At 39.9% G+C, this 21,338-nt stretch overlaps 1 long non-coding RNA gene and 1 pseudogene across 2 annotated transcripts in view; one reads left to right on the top strand and one right to left on the bottom strand.

The window, feature by feature from the left end:
- LOC112640790 (uncharacterized) overlaps positions 1-21,338 on the bottom strand; it is a 115,904-nt gene that overhangs the window by 73,890 nt on the left and 20,676 nt on the right. Inside the window, exon 2 of one of the 2 annotated variants that reach the window (XR_003124233.3) lies at positions 3,824-3,966. The exons of the other annotated variant lie outside the window; for it this stretch is intronic. This is a non-coding gene — a long non-coding RNA (uncharacterized LOC112640790). Of the gene's footprint in view, positions 1-3,823; positions 3,967-21,338 lie in introns of those variants that run through there. 2 annotated transcript variants of the gene reach the window in all.
- On the top strand, positions 9,434-10,493 carry LOC112640789 (proteasome subunit alpha type-1-like; annotated as a pseudogene).

Raw genomic sequence — 21,338 nt, 5'->3', positions numbered from 1 at the left:
AAGGAATCTCCAGATGGCTACACCAAGTTGGCAAGATTTGAAATTCTTTCCCTCATGTCTTCATCATCTCATGAAGGATCTGGATATGCATTCATGCCAATATGTCTCGTTTTTTTTGTTTTGTTTGACAAAATCTATAGAACATACAACACCAAGAGTGAACCCTAATGTATCCTAATGAATTTTGGATGATAATGTGTCAGTGTAGGTCCATCAATTGTAAAAAATATCCCACTGGAGTGGGAGATGTTGATAGTGGGGAAGCTATGCCCATGTGGAGACAGGGGTACCTAGGAACTCTACTTTCTGCACAGTCTTGCTGTGAAACTGCTCTAAAAAATAAAGTCTGTTCTTAAAAGAAAAAGAAAAAAAGTAAGTGTGAGAAATGTTAATGAAAGCTGTAGGAATGTCCTTGCTATGTAGTGGCAGAAATGTTAGTACTGTTGCCTGCAGTAATGGGCAAAGGAGAAAACGTATCTAATGATCTAGAGGATCTAGCTACAGAGATTTCCAGCAGGTGGCTATACGTGCCACCTGGCTTCTTTTTGCTCCTTACATTAAAATGTGAGTGGAGAGAAGAGCTGAAGAAAAACCTTTAAATATAAAGAAACCAATACTTGCCGAGTTCAAAAATGAAACTCTTTCATCCACAGCCCTCCCAAGATTCTCAAATTAAGAAATGACTTCAGGACAAAGATCAAATCCCGTGGGGCACCATAAGGTCCTTTCTTAAGGCCTTGAGACCTTTCTGGACCAGGCAATACCTAGATAAATAAGACAAAAGGTCCTCTGAGGTCTAAGACTAAGAAGCACAGATTTGCTCCTCTAACCAAAAATCCCTCGAAAACTCTTAAAGGTAACATCTTGGTGAAAAATTGACGATTGGTGCCATTTTAAAATAAATTTGGAGAAGCTGCTAGAGAAAAACTGCCTTATCCACCTTTGTTTGAACTGGCCCAAAACCTTTGGACCAGGCAAAATGGCACTTATTTTAAGCAATTGTTTGAGAAGTCAGCAGAACGGACATCCTGATCACAAGACTGATGGTTGTGGACTTTCTGAAGATAGAATCAGTAGTCAGTAGATGTATAACCCAGGGTAACCTAGCTTGTAAACACACACAGAGAACAGTTTTTTCTCTTAACTTAAATAGTTCCCTCTACCCTCCTTCCTTTTCCTCAAAACCCCCTTGCTTTTACCCTGTAAGCAGGAGCACTACTTAGGTATCTACCTGAATCTGTGCTTCTTGAATGCAATTCTTTAACCTTAAATAAACACTCATTGGTCTGTCCCTATGACTCTTTATTTTCTGGATGACATTTCTCAGTAACCTTGTAGGAAGATCAAGGTAAAGAGGGGCCTATCTTGAAAAATGTGTTTATATAGCTTCGGTCTAATAGACTGGATTATACATCAATTCATTAAAAACTCACGAAACTTTAAAAAGGGTTATATCTTCTTGGACTTAAAGGGACGGAGACAGTACAAAATGAGAGACCCTTGGATCCCCAAACACTACGGGCTAGGACCACGTTGAAAAAACCACTCAGCTGCAAATACTAGTCATTTCATACAAAAAAAAAGGAAGACTCAGAAGGTAAAGTCAGAAGCCCAGAGATCAGAGGCAAGAGCCTTGGAGAATCCTTCCCAAGCAGTAGTCAGTCAACTCCTGATCAAGGAACTGGCAATTTGTGTCTAGTTGGACTGTAGAATTGCCACAAGTCACAGACCACTGTGTGATGCCTGTTTTCTCTCCTTTTTGAAGAGTGTGAATTGCTATTATCCTACGCCTTTCCCTTGTTGGATACTGGGCACTTCAGGGGACAGCATATTTGTCTCCTTAGCTCACAGGTCTTCAGATCTTGAGTAACTTTATTAAGGAGCTGTACCCAGATCTGACCTAAATGATGCAGTTGTGAACTTTGAGCTGATACTTTAATAGCATGAGATTCAGGGATCTTGTGAAAGGAGATTAATACATTTTTAAAATGGGAGAAACATAAACCATTGGTAACTGGTCTCAAAGATGACTGCTAATGATCCTCACCTCCACGTAGTCATGCCTTGCATAGCCTGTCACACCCATACTGAATCATATCTGTTCCTGTTGTGACTAGTATAATAATGGCAGAAGTGACAGTGTATGACTTCAAAGACTAGGTCATAAAAAGCATTTCAGCTTCTCTCAGTTCATTTACTCTGGAGGAAGCCAAGTGTCATACAGGAGGAGACCAGAATGCACCACCCTCAAAACATGCCTCTTTGGCATCAAGTTAACTTTGAGAAACAGTAAACACCAGAGAAGCTCTGAAAATAGAGTAGAAATTACCTTTAGATTTTCCACAAGGCAAATTTAGATTTATAAAGAAAATCTTCATTGTAAAGATGTCTCCCCATTTGTACCAGGAAGATTATTCTAAATCACAAAAGACTCTTTATCAATGGAGAAGCCACTTAAGTCTGCATAATAAACTTTACCCTTATTTATCATACTTTTCCTATTCATTTTCCCATAACTCACCTCCCCCAAACCCTTCTTCTTCTATTTCAGCTAAAGATGGTATTTAAACCTAAGCCCTAACCACCTCTTTGATTACTCATCCCCCAATTTTTCCCATGTGTATATGAGATATACATGTTAATAAACTGTTTTTCTCTTGTTAATCTGTCTCTTGTTACAGGGGCTCCAGTTAAAACCTAGAAAGATAGAAGGAAAAAAGATTTTTTTCTTCCCCTACAGTTCCATGAGGAAACTCAAACAGCCATGTGAGGAGGCCTGGGGAGACAAACTGAAGTGCCTAGCTAACAGCTATATGAGTAAACCACCTTGAAAGTGGATCTTCCACCCCTGTTAAGCCTCAGGTCACAGGAGCCACACCTGACATCTGACTACAATATAGTGAGATACTCCTAAGCTCTTGACCCACAAAACAATGAGAAATAATAAATTATTATTACCATTTTCACTGCCACTAAATTTTGGAGTGATTTGTTACACAGCCATAGATAACAAATACAGCAAAATTAGAAATATAGGAGGTAGGCAGGAGAAAGGACTCAAACATGACACAAACATCACATCTTTGATGCGATTAATGACAAGGCCCAGGCTGCATAGGAAAGCAAATAATGCTTCAAAGGAAGTTTAAGTTGTTTTTTTTTTAATTTTTTATTTATTTATGATAGTCACAGAGAGAGAGAGAGAGAGAGAGAGAGAGGCAGAGACACAGGCAGAGGGAGAAGCAGGCTCCATGCACCGGCAGCCCGACGTGGGATTCGATTCTGGGTCTCCAGGATGGCGCTAAACCGCTGCGTCACCCAGGGATCCCTCAAAGGAAGTTTAAAGAAGTTTTAATGGGGAAGTTTAAAATGAAGTCCCAGTGTTCTGAGATAGTCCGGCATCCCTAATAAGGCAACTGAAATGGCATATATTCCTGTGCTTAGAAATGTGTGGTTGTAGTAATAGTCATTCATTCAAAAAAGATTTTATGGGCAGCCCAGATGGCTCTGGCCGGTTTAGCTCCTTAGCTCCGCCTTCAGCCCGGGGCCTGATCCTGGAGACCCAGGATCAAGTCCCACGGGCTCCCTGCAGGGAGCCTACTTCTCCCTCTGCCTGTGTCTCCTCTGCCTCTGTGTGTGTGTGTGTGTGTGTGTGTGTGTGTGTGTGTGTGTGTGTCTCACGAATAAATAAGTAAAATCTTAAAAAAAAAAAAAAGATTTTATGAGCAAATATTCTTAGTAATTTACTTGTGTTTGGTCTTTGCACCCTTAATTTCACATATCTTTTGGTGTTTAATATTCACAGTAACTGTGTGAAGACAGCTATAATTAATTCCATTTTATAGATGAAGAAGCTAAGGCTTGAAAAAGTCACCTAAGGTCATAATTAGGAAATGGCAGAGCCAGGATGGAAATTCAGGTCTTCTGATTCAATGCATAGTTTTTGTTCCTTTGATCAAAGTTGCCCTGTGGAGAGAACAAAAGAAATAATAAGTCTTGTAAGCCCCATCTTCTCTGAATTTAAAGCTTTGTTAAGGTGAAAAGATATAAATATACAGAGTAGGTAATTCATGATAATTAGCACTTTATTCTCATGGAAACAAAGGAACAATGTAGATAGCAAATGCAACAGGAATTTAAAGAAAGAAGAGATACATGGCACTAAAGAAAAGCTTCATGAAGGGCACCCAGGGTTTTAGTGGAGGAAGAGTACAATTTGGATCGTGGGAGGCGAAGAAATATTTCTTTCAAAGGCCACAGAATAAATCAGGAGCAAAGCTTCAAGTCAGGAAGCACAGCATATGCAGGAAACAGAAATGAGACTTCTTAGATCCAACAGAAGATCTATATTGAATCCCAGAAGAACAGCTAGAAAAACACTGGAAACTGGTAAGAGGAATTGAAGGTATTAACCATCTGCAGCGGGAACTGGAGAATTCTGGACAAGGTGATGACCCATAGTAACCTCTATTCAGGGATGTAAGACCTTCTTCCAGCTTCTGGTATAAATACAGTCAGACCTCCTTTACTTTTCCAGCTCGTTGCTAGAAACTGCATTGGCCCCAGCAGGAAGTCTGCTATCCATCTCCTGAAAATGGCAGCCCATCCTAATCCTGAATTGTCTGAGAATTCCAAGGGCTTTCACAATTCAATTCAAGGGTCATTTCCCAACCCCCAAATGTTGGGGAAATGAGAGAATAAAAAGGCACATCAGTCCACTAGCATCATAGCTGGGCTCACTGTCAGAGTTCCCGCACCAGCTGAACAACTATCCACTGCTGGAGTGACGTCCATACTGGACCAGATGACAGTCATGACCACAGCGTTTCCCTACACTTGCATTTCAATGCTTTTCTTCTGTAATTCTCATATGCTTAGCCATTGTCCCCAGAACAACCTCCTACCAGGGCAGCTGGTCCAAAGGGGCATCTACCACATGCTGTTCAGAATCAATCTCCCCTACATTTTTTTTTAGATTTTATTTTTTTATTTGAGCGAGAAAGCACACTTGGGTGCATAAGTTGAGGGAGGGGCAGGAGAGGGAGAGAGAATCTCAAGCAGACTCATGCTGAGCACACAGCCCATTGCAGGGCTGGATCCCAAGACCCTAAGATCATTCCCTGAGCCAAAACCAAGAATCAGATACTTCACTGACTGATACTCCACCCAGGCACCCCTCCCCGCCTTTAACTCCTGGTCCATGCACTGAACCCAGATCACTAACAATTTAACCTTTCCCTTGAGGTGATGCTAATAATAGGACTCATCCTAAAGTAAAAATTGAGTGTGTCAATATATGTAAAGAACATACACTATGTGCTACATAGCAAGTTCTCCCTAAATGTTATTATCACTAGTATTTTACATTTGAGAATGCATCTCAAGCTGGTGGGAATCTCAGAGATATGGGCTAAGCATATTGTTGTTTTCAAAATAATTTCTAGCTCTTACTAGTACCACAGAAATAAAATTTGGTCACTCTCCCTTTCCCAGAGCAAAAATTGAGTACCGTCAAGAGTACTTTGTCAAGAGGCAAATCTTCAGCCTAGGTAGTTATTAAAAGTGAGAAGAGATGAGTCAAGATTTCCAATCCTCACTGAGCTCTATGTGTTATAAATAGGTCTTTTATAATAGAGCAAGCAAGTCAGGGCAAGGCAACTTTAGTGAAGAAAAACTAAAAAGACAAGTGGTTGTAGAGGGGGAAATTTCCAGTGGGGTAGCACGAGAGACAGGATCACTTCAGGAAGAATAAAGTATGATCACTATACTATGTGCTTTTTCCGTGCTGATACTGTGACATACAAATCCTTCCTTGTCCTGTCTTCCAAACTTCACTCACGTTTCGCACATCGGTTGTACATCAAAGTCCTGAAGACAGTGTCAGAGAGTGCAGAGTACCTCTGCCGTTCAGAAGCATGAAAGGGCCTAGGGCAGGGCAAGTCTCCTCAAAGAAATATGGGCAGGTGAACATTGAGGGCAACCGTGCTCTACTCTACATGCTGCCTTGGAAGCAAGCCTATTTTTTTAACACTCACCAACTAAGGTGGTAGGAAGGACTTCAACAAAGGGCACTCCTTGAGGATTGACTGTTTGGAAGCAGGGAGAATTTTAAAATAACTCTCAGGTCCTTCTCCTCCCTAGGAAATGCCAGGCCCTTTGAGAGCTATTGCATAAAGGACTACTGCCCAAGCATTTCATGTCTAATTAACCGCGGATCCCCACTTTTGTCCCTGTGCTGACACCAATGTTTAACTAAAACTGGTATTCCCAATTCTTCCCCTGCTGCGTCCCCTATCCCTTCGGGATCACGAAGACAGCAGCATCAGTACCGAGAAAGCTTCATCTAAATCATCACTTCTTGGGGCCCCTGGGTGGCTCAGGGGTTGAGCATCTGCCTTGGGCTCAGGTTGTTATCCTGGGGGTCCTGGGATCGAGTTCTGCTTTGAGCTCCCCACAGGGAGCCTGCCTCTCTCTCTGCCTATGTCTCTGCCTTTCTCCCTGTATCTCTCATGAATAAATAAATTTTAAAATCAAAAAAAAAGAAAGAAAGAAAGAAAGAAAGAAAGGAAGGAAGGAAGGAAGGAAGGAAGGAAGGAAGGAAGGAAGGAAGAAAGAAAGAAAGAAAGAAAGAAAGAAAGAAAGAAAGAAAGAAAGAAAGAAAAGAAAGAAAGAAAGAAAGAAAGAAAGAAAGAAAAGAAATCACTTCTCTTTTGAAGAATCTATTTCCCTTCACTGGGCCTCTTTAAGTGACATATCATGACAGTTTTCTTTATAATATTTCACCAAGTTTTGGTAATAAAACTGCCTTGGTAACAAAGAAAGTAATACTCTAATCAAGCATGACTGTGAGTGTCAGCCAGTCACATAGAAGCAAAGAAGAAAGCTCTGGAAAATAATATGAAACTTAATGAGCCTGCTCTGCAGGTAGTTCACCTGGGTTCCCCCAGCCCCTTGCTGGGAGAACTTTGTTCTGTCTGTGCCCTGGGTGCCTGCACCTGTCGTCCTAGCCTCTCCCCTGTGGCTCCTGCCCTGTGCCTCACTGCAGACTCACATGACTGACATGGCCTGTCCTCCTGCTCTGGCTCCAGCCACTGACCAGCTACAAAGCAGGGATGATTGACAAAGGATGGAAGGCCCTGCATTTCAGAAGGCGTTTTAAATTCCAGGGAAATATCTGTGAGCTCGAAAGGAAATGCTGGGGGGCCAGCACCTGAGGAGCAGCTAATCACACTCTTCGATGTCATTGTTAGAGTGTGTCATCTTAGTGACAGGATTGGAATAACTAGATTCCCTGGAACCAGAGGGTCAGATCCAGGCAAAATTAGCTCAGCTTTCCATCAGGGTAAGGACTATAATCTTTTTGCGTTCCCTAGAGTGCTTTATAGCCAGGGATCTTAGGGACAGTTTGCCAACAATTAATCTCAGCAGAGGCCTGTGGGTGGCAAGGTGGACAATAACACTCATTTACTTCTTTCTTGTCCGTGGGATGCTCTGACAAAGACTGCCTGCAAGGACCATGGTTATCAAACCATAATTTTGCCAGTAATATTACCTTTCAATAAATGGTCCTCTCGAGGACTCAGTGATCCATGCTGAGCCCAAAAGTGGAACAGCACATGGCAAAGCTGGCTGCAAAGCAATGCATTCACCAAGAGGGGGACATGCACTGACACCCTGCCATCAAACGGCCCCTAGGTCCCAGGGAAGTGTTTGAATAGAAACCCCAGAGACTAGGTCTGAGACAGACCTATCTTCTATGAAACATACTCTTTTTAAGTCCAGATAATATTTCTGAGAATACAAAAAAGAGAGAGATCAATAAAACAAAAAGAATATTTCCACAAACAGGATGGAGATATTATATTTTCTCAAGGAAAATATAATCAGTAGTTTTCATTTTGCCCAGAAAAGAGACAGAATCATAGAATCACAAGATTTTAGAGCAGGAAGGGATCTCGGATATCATCTAGACCAATTTCCTTATTTCACAAGAAAAAATGTAGACTAATTTTTTTTCTGCCAGCCCTCAGCCAATTAAGAATAAGTTTCCACTGAAGGGGAAGGAGCCAGGTTGAGCCAGGGCAAAAGGCACTTCCTGAGAAGGGGGGGGGGGCTCTGTGGGATTCCCCATGACCAAGGTGGACACAAGGATCAAGATGCTGAAAGCTGACAGAAGAATGCTGGAAGGGCAGTTAGAAGGAAACCAAAACCAATACTACTTCCCAGATTCTCCTAGACTTTCCTAGAACCCACCCTGAAAGCTTGCAAGCAAAAATGAGGATCTTGAGTCTAAAATGAATTCAACAAGTTACAATCCAATGTCAAATAAAACTGCCCCATGCATTTCTGGGAAGCCCTGATGGTCTTCCTACAAAATGTGGCAAGAAGCATAAGTCTTTTGCCAAATATAGACCTTTGCTCTATGTTCCCTCATAATAATGTTAAATAAGACATGAATGAAGAGAGATAATTAATGACACCAGGAAGCAGGATCCTACAAGCTTTTCCATTTGAATTTAGCATAGTAAAATACATAATTAAAAATATGTACTTTTGACAATTAAAGAGTGCCATTTCTCAAACTCTCTGACAATGCTATAGTCTCATGCTGCTTCTAAAAATTCCTTTCACAGTTGCTACTATAGAAGTTTACGTTCTGCACTATTCTTAGCTCTCAGCTAGGTCTCCAGCAGTTGGGAGGATTCCGGGGAGTCTTCAATGTCAAATTCCAAGGCATGAAGCTCATACCACCTCTTCAAACTTCTCTCTTTAGAGTAAATGCATGATTTTAGGTCTTAGTTAACAAAAGAATGCTGCTTTTAAATATAATGTAGGCTAAAACAAAGATTTTTCTGGAGTAAACTCTTAACCATTTCAACAAAACCTTATGACAGGGTAGCAGTTGGGGTAATAAATAAAAGCATATATATATCATATATATATGATATATATCAGATTTAATATATAAAGCATATTTTTATATTTAAAGCATATATATGATATATATATCAGATTTAATATATGATTCTAGTACCAGACCTTCAAAGAAAATTGATATTTCACACAGTAAAACAACTTGATCAATAAATTTAATAGATGATACTGAATGCATTTCTCAATTTCTCAGATCAATTCATTGATCAAATATTTATTGAGCACCTATTATGAGCCAGCACTGAGTGGCTGTAGATAAAAAAAAAAAAATCCCAGACTCCATAGAGCTTACATTCTAGTGGAAAGAAACAAACAACAAAAATAATCATTAAAAAAAGAAAGAAATTATATAGTGTATTAGAAGGTAGCAAACATCTTGCAAAAACAGAACAGGTAAGATCAGGGCGGAGATGTTATGTGCTTTTAAATAGAGTGGCCTGGGCCATGCTCCTGAAGCCACTACTTCTGCGGGAGGCCGCAGCCGGACTGCGCCTGAACCATGTTTGGCAACCAGTATGACGATGACGTCACTGTTTGGAGCCCTCAGGGCAGGATTCATTAAATTGAATATGCAATGGAAGCTGTCAAACAAGGTTCAGCCACAGTTGGTCTGAAATCAAAAACCCATGCAGTGTTGATTGCATTGAAGAGAGCACAGTCAGAGCTTGCAGCTCATCAGAAGAAAATTCTCCATGTTGATAACCATATTGGTATCTCAATTGCGGGACTTATTGCTGATGCTAGACTGTTATGTAATTTTATGCACCAGAAGTGTTTGGATTCCAGATTTGTATTTGACAGACCTCTTGCTGTGTCTCATCTTGTATCTCTAATTGGAAGCAAGACCCAGATACCAACACAATGGTATGGCCAGAGACCATATGGTGTTGGACTACTTATTGCTGGTTATGATGATATGGGCCCTCACATTTTCCAAACCTGTGCATCTGCCAACTATTTTGACTGTAGAGTCATGTCCATTGGAGCCCGTTCTCAATCAGCTGGTACTTACTTAGAGAGACATATGTCTGGGTTTATGGAGTGCAATTTGAATGAACTGGTTAAACATCGTCTGCATGCCTTACAAGAGACACTTCCTGCAGAACAGGACCTAACTACAAAGAATGTTTCCATTGGAATTGTTGGTAAAGACTTGGAGTTTACGATTTATGATGATGATGATGTATCTCCATTCCTGGAAGGTCTTGAAGAAAGACCACAGAGAAAGGCACAGCCTGCTCAACCTGCTGATGAACCTGCAGAAAAGGCTGATGAACCAATGGAGCGTTAAGTCACAAGCCAGTCTATATGTGTATTACCAAATATGTAAGAATGCAGGAGCCCCTACTGATGACAGTAATCTATACTTTGAACCAAAAGATGCACCATGGTCTTCTGGTATGTTTTAGGAATCAGTCCAGATGTGTTTTTCCCAAGTAACTTGTCTGAACCATATAATGGTGTGCATTTTTCTTTGAGAGGGTCTATATAATCATTTTCTAGAAAGTATAGTTACCTGTACTAATGTTTTTATATGAAGAACATAGTGTCTTTGTGGTTTTAAAAATAACTGTGAAAAAAAAATAAAAAAAAAATAAAAAAATAAAAAAAAAAAAAATAAAAATAAAAATAACTGTGAAATAAATAAATAAATAAATAAATAAATAAATAAATAAATAATAAGGTGGCCTGCTGTACTTCATCGAGAAGGTAATGTTCAAAAAGGCTTACAGCAGGGAGGGAGCTAGTCTCATGTGTATCCAGGGGAAGAGAATTCCAGGAAGTGGGCCTGTGCAAAGACCATGCGCTTGTCTGAGTGGGAGGGAAAATATAATAGAAAATGAGGTCAGAGAGGAATAAGGGGCCCAGTTCGTACAGGAATTTGTAGGCCACTGTTAGTATATTGGCTTTTAGACTGAGAGTTTTACGCAGAGGCCTGACATGATCTGATTTATGCTTTACAAGGATCAATCCTTGTTGAAACAAATGGTAAGGAGCAAGAATGGAAGCAAGGAGACTAATTAGGAGGGAGAGACAATCATGGGCTTTCACCAGGGTGCTAATGGTGGAGATGATGAGAATTGATCAGATAAAGCATGCAGTTTAAAGGTAGAGTAAATGAGATTTTCTGACTAATTGGATGTGAGGCAAGAGAGAAAGAAAAGATGAGGGATCACTGTAGGAATCTGGCTCTGAGCACTTAAAAGGGTGGTTTTGCCATCAACCGAGATGGAGGCAAATGGATATATTTTGGATATATTGTTGGAGATACAAATGAACTTTTCTAGTGGAGATTTCAACAAGGCAGTGGATAAAAGCAAGTGCTTCAAAGAATTTTGCTGCAAAAGAACCTGGGTGGCGCAGCGGTTTAGCGCCTGCCTTTGGCCCAGGGCGCGATCCTGGAGACCCAGAATCAAATCCCACGTCGGGCTCCCGGTGCATGGAGCCTGCTTCTCCCTGTGCCTGTGTCTCTGCTTCTCTCTCTCTCTCTCTCTCTCTATCATAAATAAATAAAAATTAAAAAAAAAAAAAAAAAAGAAAACCAAACAATGGGATGGTGACTGGCAGGAATGGTAGAGAGAGTAGAAGGCTCTGGTTTTCATTATTCTTTTTAAGATAGGAAATAGAATATTTGTATATTGTATATTTGCATATTGATACTAGAGTTCCAAGAAAGTGAAAAATTGATGAAGCAGGAGAGAGAGGGAAGAATTGTTGGGTCAATGACCTTTTTTATAGTAGGTAAGAAAGCATGGATGCAGATGGAGAATTGTCTTTCAGCTGTGATTAAGGCTGACAGAGGAGGTATTCGATGTTTGAGGAGAGATGTGAGAAAAATTAACCAGAAATGTGGGAAAGAGAATAGAGAATCATCATTTTCAGGCAGCATTAAGGATAAAGCATAAAACTTGGGAGGCTCACTTGAAGGTAGTCACTAATTCACAATGGAATAAATTTGAACGAATTACATAGTCAGGCACAGTTGTCTGTTTTTCTCTAGTCTTGCTGAGATTCAGCAAGACTCCCTGGTGTACCGGTGTAATAGAGAGAATTAGTGGCTTAAGCAAGGAATACCACTGATGCACAAGCAAGAAAATTGGGGGTAACTATACTGATTGCAAATGGAATTAAAGCTTGGTCAAGATGGAAAAAAGGACATCAAGAAGTGACAGTGACAAGATAGTAGGATCAATGCGTTAGAAATCTGGGTGGGATCAAACTGTTGGAATCATGATCCTAGAAGGAGTGAGCTAGAAGATTGAAAGTGGTTGTCACGGAGTAGGAAGAGACTATGAAGATACTGTGAATGTGAGTAGTGACAAAACACAGAGTAATAATCTTTTTATTTACCCAAGGAAAATTACTATAGAGAAGAAAAATATAATGTGAGAAGAAAATGAAAAGAGGGCTAACCACACAACTGTTAAAAGGATCAACAGCTTTTCAGAAGTGACTGCTACATTGCTTCTTTGGGAATTTTGTGGATGTGGAGCAAACAGTGACAGGGCAGCAGCCAGTGTCAGAAAAGGGCACAGGGAAGGCTTCATTTCTCACAAGAACCATCTGCATTTATTTCACCAATTTGAAGTCCCTTTGAGTTCTAACGTTCCTCTCCTAAAATGCATGTAGTACATGAGTCATCTACACCTCAGTGTGAATTCTGATAATTAGACCATTCTAATATTCTCCTGTCTCTGAACTTAGATTTGAGCAAGGAGAAGTTCTGAGTAAAGAAATGAAAAGATGGAATAAGAAACTTTGAGAGACATTCACAACAGCATTATTCATAAGAGCCAAAAAGTGGAAACGGCCAAGTGTCCATCAACTGATGAATAGATAAATACGATATGGCATATCCAGACCGTGGAATATTACTTGGCCATAAAAAGATCTGAAGTTCTGATATATGCTACAACTTGGATGAACCTTAACAACATTATACTGAAGGGAGACCTGGGTGGCTCAGCAGGTTAAGTGTCTGACTTTGGCTCAGGCCATGATCTCAGGGTCTTGGGAGTGAGCCCCCTTGAGCCCCTTCAGGTTCTGTTCTCATCAGGAAACCTGCTTCTCCCTTTCCCTTGGCCCCTCTCCCCACTCATATGCTCTCTCTCTCTCTCAAATAAATAAATAAAATCTTTAAAAAAAAAACACATTACACGTAATAAGTCAGAAGCAAAAAGCTGCATATTGTATGATTCTGTTTCTATGAAATGTTCAGAATAGACAAATCTAGAGACAGAAAATACATTAGTGGTTGCCTAGTGCTATGAGTACAGGGAGATTGGGAGTGATGGCTAAGGGGCGTGATTTCTTTTTTGGAATAACAAAAATGTTCTAAAATTGATTGTCATGATGAATACACAACTCTAAATCTACTAAAAGGCCACTTTCATGGGTGCATTGTATGGTATGCAAATTATGTCTCAATATAGTCATTTTTTTTAAAGAAAGAATCTTCACGTGAGTTTGGGTGAGCTTTGGACAGCTGCAGGACAGCATCAAAATAGACTACAGGAAAGAAGAATTTGAAAAACATTGAAAGAAGTTTTATCTTCCCTGAAATTCGAGCTGAGCCCAGCTGCTAAGTCACCCACCATAGGTGGCTCTTAAATCCACTCATCACTGTCTTGGGGCTGATTGCCCGAGGTTGCCCATGCCTTCCCAGCAGAAATATGCATGGAATAAACTAACTTAGGAGAGTTTTCCGAGCACAATGTTTAGACTTCAGTTTCTAAATTCAAGCAGAAAAGGATTCAAACCCTCAGTCTGCAGGGGGATGTTTGTGTGTGACTTGGTGCAAAGTCTCCTTACCACTCTTGGTCTTGATTCCTAATGGAAATAACAACTGTACCTATCTTCTAGTGCTATTGTAAGACTTAAACCAGGTAAGAAAGTCACAGCACTTATCAAAGTAGCTGGCACGTAAGAACTGCTTAATAATCATAAAACTTTAAGAATGTAAAGAGAGGTGGTGAGAGATTCCAACATATGTAAGGTGTGCACTCCAGCAACCCACATTTATGTCAGGCAAATTAGAAAGCAGACATGTGTTCAAGAGAAGCATGTTTTCCCCCGCTTCCTTCTCTCCTACCCCGTACTTCCTTGTTGACAAATATTCCTGTCTTTGGGGTAAAATCTGCTCTTCCATAAAGAAGAAAGAGTCGCATTGCAAAGGCAGTGACATTTCCACCCAAATACTCAAGCCCAGTGCAAAAGAACTGCTGTATCATCACCTTTTGTGAAAAAATCGGGCCCAATGTCATCAAATGGCCTTCATCAGCCTGTAAGTAAAATTCTCCAAAAATACATTTTATACATTTGACATTAAGAGTTAAATGAGAATTAAGGCACCCGAGTGGCTTAGTCCGTTAAGCATCTGACTCAATTTTGGTTCAGGTCATGATCTTGGGGTCATGGGATCAAGCCCCACGCTGGCTTTTGCTTTAGCCTAAAGCCTACTTAAGACTCTCTCCCTCTGCCTCCTTCCCCCTGCCCCCTGCTCTCTCTCACTGTCTCTCTATTAAAAAAGAAAAAAAATTAAATAAGAATTTGCTACCAGATGATTAAAATACTTTCTGAATTCATAGATCTCATGTTCTAGTGGACCTACAGATCCCCAAATACATTTGAAATCACAATGTATTTAGTGGTATAATAAAAGTAGTGTGGGCTTTGGTGCCACATGAGAGGAAAATTAGTTTTATCAATCCAGGAAGGCTTCAGAGAGAAGGTAGCTGGGCTCTTCTCCCTAGTGTCTCCTGAAGCATCACAGGAGGGGTCATGACAATACTTGACTAACACCCACCCACAAGATAAGGCATCACTGACTGGTACATCAGTACCTATCTATCAAGTGGAACCTATCACTCTTGAAACATTTGCCCCAGAATCCAATTATCCATGTAGCTGATCAAAATGTACAAAGAAGGAAGATCAAGCAAGTTGGCTTAACAATGAGGACATTGGGTGGGATACATTTTCTGAGGGTGCTGGTGGCTGCACCAGAGTTTGGAATTAGCCAGATTACTTCTCTTTTCACATAGCCAAGTTCTGAAAAGACCAAGATAACTTGTTTGGTAATTTCTTTGGAAAGCCATCAAAAAGATGTAATTCTCATGCCAACATTGTTGGCACGGGTTTAAATATATTGAAGTCCTAAAAGCAAAGTCACTTTTCATTGGTGAAAAAAAAAATCTAGTATGTCTCAATTAACTATGCTTGCTCAAAGCTAAAGTCTGGCTATTAAAGTCATGAGGCTCTATTTTTTTTTTAACAAGTATTACCCATTACCTGGAGGCAGTTTTCTCTAGTTGTGAGATATTTACTGTAAAAGAAAGGAACTCTCCCCTATGCTCAATTTGCAAGTCTATTTAATGTTTATACGGCAACCACAAAAAGGTTTGGCTAGTTTAGAAAGAGCAAAGAAAAGCCAAATAGGTATTTAGCTAAATTTCATAGGTCCAGAACTGTGAAAAGAGGAATCCACTTCAAAAAGGGTGACTCAGTGGGTGACGGCTGTCTTCAGCTCAGGGTGTGATCCCAGAATCCTGGAATTGAGTCCCACATCGGGCTCCCTGCAAGGAGCCTGCTTCTCCCTCTGCCTGTGTCTCTGCCTCTCTCTCTCTGTGTCTCTCATGAATAAATACATAAAGTCTTTCTTTAAAAAAAAAAAAAGAGTTCTGAGCTTGGAATAATCAAATATTATCTCCTCAGAGAGGCCCTCCTTGACTGCTTAGTCTAAATTCACTCACCACCTATCACCACCACCACCACCCCAGCCAGTAACTCTACTGAAAACCCTGCTTTCTTTTCTCTATTCCACTTAATGCTAGCTAGAACTGGACCCATACGTTTGCTTTTCTCATGTCTGTGTTCCACTACTGAAATCTAAGGCCCAAGAGAGTAGAACAGTGCACATGCTGCTCAGAACCCTATCACTAGTCCCATGTATGGTGCCTGGTTCATGGTAGATACACCCCCATGTACTGGTGGGATGCATGAATTCAACTATGCCACAACAATTGTTTCTTTCAGGTGGATGGCATTGGAAAGGGTTCACATTATGAGCAGAGTTTCAGATCTCAAGAGACTTTCAGTTGTCATTTGATTCCCAGCAACATGTGTGAAACCAAGATTTTGTTTGTCACTCCAAGTGATTCATCCTTTCCAACTAACCACATAGGCACCACCGCAACACCAATTGGCACACAGGTGACAGGTGGAATGTAATTCCCACAATGGGCCTACTGATTTCAAGCAAGCTCCTTCAGGAAAGGATCACTTCTCACATGAGTTGACCGTTCAGGAAAGCATGAATGCTTAACGCTTAAGCTCACATTTCATTTATTAGACTATGGGAAGTGTTTTCACTACTAAATATACCATTTAAGATTGACCTAAACACTTTGAGGGGTGGTAGATTAGTAAACACACTAAAACTCATTTAGTTATATTTTACCAAGAATAACAATTCTGAGGTTAAAAGGAAGAGAGGGACAGAGAGGACTTCGGTGCAGCTAGGTGGCTCAGTTAGTTAAGCGTTTGTCTTCAGCTCAGGTCATGATCCTGGGGTCCTGGGATCAAACCCCACATCAGGCTCCTTGCTCAGTAGAGAGGCTACTTCTCCGTCTCTCTCTGCTGTTCCCCCTGCTTGTGCCTCTCTCTGTCTCTCTGTGTCAAATAAATAAAGTCTTTAAAACAACAGCAAGATGGACTTCACTCAGAGAGTGAAATATAGGTAATAACCAAGAGCTCTGTGCACACTTGGATAAGAGAAAGAAAATAAAACTGGCCGTGATATGGGATTAATTATGCATGCTGCTAGAATGTTGGCTACAAACTCCAAATGTGTTGTCACTCCTTGGTTTGGCAGAAAGAATCAAGAGCTATGGGCAAAGAAAGGTCCAAAACCAGCGTGATATCATTGTGGGAAACAAGGATCTCAGCTACTATTTTAATACTTTATCAAAGTGACTTTAGAAAAATCCATGGTTTGGTTTGGTTTGGTTTTGTTCTTCCAAAAAAAAAAAAATTGTAGAATGTTGAATTTACATTTTGATACTGGAAGAGCCATTGTGTGCTGAGAGCACATCAGTCCTAGAGAGCAGGGATATAGGAGCAGTTGTAAGAATCTTTGACTCTTGAGCCCCCAGTCTGTGAGGACACTCCATTCCTAAAAGTCCAATCTTTGCCCATTCTCATTGACCTCAGGGGGCTCCACACACTCCAAGTCCTTCATTGAAACTTTCTGCTCTTCCTTTGGTGGCCTCTTCTATAGAGAAGCTCCTCTCCTCCCTGTTCTTTAGAGTTTCTTATTAAGCCCCTAATGGCACTATACTCTGTTGGTTTTTACAGCTCTTACTCAGGATCTGAGATCAAGCTTCTTCCAGTTCAAGCCCAAGACAGTTGGGCTGTACACTTAAAAGTTCTCCTCTTTGACAATACTTAATCAGTCTCCTAAACTAAGGTACAAGTTTTTTCAACAGTCTCCTATGCTAAGATGAGTTTCCTGGTTAGTCAGGGTGTTTCTAGCACTTTCTGGAGCCTGAGAGCCAAAGAATTGGTTTGTCAGTTGTCTCCCTATTTCCCCTAAGAGCCTACGTGCAAATGCTCTGAAATCACAGCATTCTCAAAAATTAGTAGATGGACTTCCTCCTACCTTGCACTCTACCTTTATCCTCTTATCAAGGTAAAACTCTAAAGTGGTGTGAATTTGGTGCCTTTGAAGCAAATGGAAGTGAGAAATTTAAAAGCTGAGCTTAGCAGCCAAAAGCTCTTCTTTGTTTATTGCAGAACCTTACCTGAAATAGAGATACATGGAAGGAAGGAAGGAAGGAAGGAAGGAAGGAAGGAAGGAAGGAAAGAAGGAACTGAAATCAGTGGTTTGGACTACAGTAAATAAAGGGGGGGAAAAACTGACCGTGAATCAGCTAACATTTAGGACTTCTCTGTAGGAGTTGAATATTTCTCCTAAATAGAGAGGTCAGTGGGCTGCCATGTAATATCTATTCAATCAGCTAGAACATTTTGCTCTTTAGTATAATGAAGCTTGTAAATAAAGCTAAGCTCTGAGTTGGTTCCCAAGGGGAAGATCATACAGTTTGCTTTGGTGGAATGTCAAGACGTAAGGGGAAAAAGTGATCCTCAATAAACAAATGCACAGAACTGAATCACTGCATTCTTTTTTTTAGACAAACCCTTCTTATTTTGAGCCCTATGTTAAAAAGTCACTGCTTCTCCTCTTTATAAATAACTTGGTATTTGGGGGCTATCAATTATAATAGCCTATAAGACCTTCTCTGTACATTTCCCCCGTTGTATACCCATTGCATATCATTTGTTTGCATTCCATTTGTCAGCATGAGTATTTGTACTTGGTAGATTTGTGGGAAAGGGGAGAAGATACAGCAGTCACACAAAACTCAACAAAAATTTAAAGTGTTTACACTGCTGTGTTGGAAGTGAGTAGACTGCCTTCAATAACTCCAGGAAACCTAATACTTACTCCATTAAGCCTTCATGAAATCCGTTTTCTTGCTTCCTCACACACACAGATTTGGTAAATTCAAAGAAAGGAAAATGGATCTGCCCCACACCCTAAAAGGATGTGATTTTTATTCCACTTATACCAATTTCTAAAAGATATGTAAATAAAGGAGGAGGATAAGAATAGAGCTTGATAACGATCAAATGTCAAATGGGCCAACCATAGTAAGTTAATAAAGCCTTGAACAAAATTAACCAGAGATAGTCATCTAGCTTGACCTTTCTTTTCCAACTGAATTAGGGTTCTTCCCCTATTCAGGACTGCCTTTAGAGGGCTGATTACTATTGTGGTACCATAATAGCTTAGTATTTCATTATTAAGAATCCCAAGGTCCATGAGCAACAGAGTAGACTGCCCTTTGGAATTTCAGCTAACAAAACAAAACAAACAAACGAAAACTCAGAAACAAACTCATAAATACAGAGAACAAACTGGTGGTTGCCAGAGGTGTTGGTGAAACACATGAAGAGGATTAGTAGTTACAAACTTCCACTTATAAAATAAATAAGTCACAAAGATGAAAAGTAGAGCAAAAGGAATATAATCAGTAATATTGCAATATCATATGGTGTAGATGGTGACTACGCTTACCACAGTGAGCACCGAGTAATGTATAAAAGTGTTGAATCATTACGTTGTACATCTGAAATAATATAACATTATATGTCAACTATACTTCAATAAGAAACATTTGAAACTTAAAAAAGAAGGAAATATTCATTTAAGTAGTTTTTAAATTTCCCTCCTGAAAATATTTTTACATTTAAAATTAGATATATACAAAAGAATAATTTTGTTGCTGAAAAAAAGTTTTTTAAGAGGGGTAAGAGGCAATCGATGTGGTGTAGAGTGGCAGCTATCTCTGTGACTATTTGCACAATATTCGACCTTTAGATTTCAGAGGATGTAGGGACTCAAGAACCTCCAGCTCTAAGGGAATTCCTACAGATCTGTTTGTGGCAACTGTAATTCTTGGAACTTAGTGTTCTCTGAAATTCCCACCCCACCCACACTACTGCATGACTGCATAAGGCAATTCTTTCAGTCTTTGCCCTAGGCACACATTAAGCAATCTAACTCCTACAGTTAGAATCTCATCAAAAGAAGAGGAGAGGGGAGAGGAGAGAGGGGAGACAGGAGAATATAATGATGAAGTAACAAAGATTTTTTCATACTATGCTAAAACTGAGAAAAAAACTCCAAATGAAAATGATTTGGTTTTTTGGGTTTGGTTTTGTTTAGGTTCCTTTTTAGAGATCTATCTAAGGCATGCAATAATCACTGGCCCTTACAAAGCAGCCATCTCTCCAAAGAGAGACCCATTAAATATTTTAGAAGTAAACTCTGAGTTGGCATCCTTCAAAACACTTATTTCCAAAAATCTTCAGGCTTACAATTGTCTGGAATCCAATCTGTCACTGAACAAAAACCTCAGAGCCTTCATTCGTAATAGCAAAGTGGACTGTAGGCAGACACGCTGACAGCTGGCTAATTTCTTGCCTTACCATGTAAATCCACTTTAACATAACCGGCTTGCACCCTAACTTTCAGACTGATGGCTCTGCCTAGAAACCAACCTAATTGGATAAGCTTCTAGCATATTTCCATAATGACAAAGAGTCATAGGAAGCCTTCTAAGATTTCTAGAGTCAGTCTAATGGAAAGACTGCTGGACAGAGAATGTTACCATTTAATGAATTGGATCCCTGCCCAAATCAGTCCATCCATGCCTCAGTTTCCCATATTGGAAATGAACACATCTGATAGCATCTTGGTTCACAGAGAGGAAAGAGATCCTGGTCTTTCTCCTAAACAAGTCAATCACAGTATTAGGTTATATGTGTAGAAAGATGCATTCATAAATATGAAAGCACTGAGAGAATTAATAATGTGCCTGCAAGATTTAATAGACTTTCTAAGACCTTGGCTTGTACAAGAAGATAGTTAAGTTAATAATAATAATAATTGGTTGTTATTTATTATATAACTGTTATGCTCCATGACCAACTTTACCTAGATATTCACTTAACCTTGATCAAAACAATCTTATGGAAACTATTATTACTACCAGCTTACACCCAAAAAAACCAGACTCTCTTAGATATTAAGTGATTTTTCCAAGTTCACTCACCTAATAAGTGGAAAGGCTAGAAAATTAGACCATGTCTCTCTGATTCCAAAACCACTTACTTGCATTTATTAACTTTCTCATGGCAGAGAATCAAGATTTTGATGTATGTGAATTAGTTAAGGATCATTAATAAATATACAGAGACACATTTATTTCTAATATGTGTATACCTGTGAATATATTTGTATAGTCTTTGAACACCACATACCTTATATAATAAACTGGGGATTTATAAGCCTGTATATAGATAATTTGTTAAGTATGCCACTCCATCATTTGGTAAGGAATCTGTACCTGAGGAGATTATTCAGTTTGTCTATGATTGTCTAGAAAATCAGGAGTTGTGACTGTACTAGTTCTCCTTAGTTTCTCCACGTCCTATCCTACCTTGTCCTACCCCACATCCTACCCTACCCTACCCTTTGGCTTAATTAACTCCTAACTGTTCAAATATAAAACACTCAGCTCAGCTGTCACCTCTGCTAGAACGACTTGGCTGAACTCTGGCCTTCCCTCTGCCCTAAATCTGACTTTGGTGACCTAGCACTTTTCATACAGTGTTTACTTGTCTTCTGTTTACCTCTTGTCTTTTCCACTAAAAAGAGTTCATTGTCTTATTCATCTGTCTCTAGCACATAGAACAATATTGGTTACATAGTCCGTAGATATTTAACTAATTTGTGAAATATGAATGCATGAACAAATGATCAGAATCCAGAAGACCCG

This window comes from Canis lupus, chromosome 6 (genome assembly GCF_003254725.2).
Source record: "Canis lupus dingo isolate Sandy chromosome 6, ASM325472v2, whole genome shotgun sequence".
Taxonomy (NCBI): Eukaryota; Metazoa; Chordata; class Mammalia; order Carnivora; family Canidae; genus Canis; species Canis lupus.
This window is presented reverse-complemented; position numbering and strand designations above follow the sequence as displayed.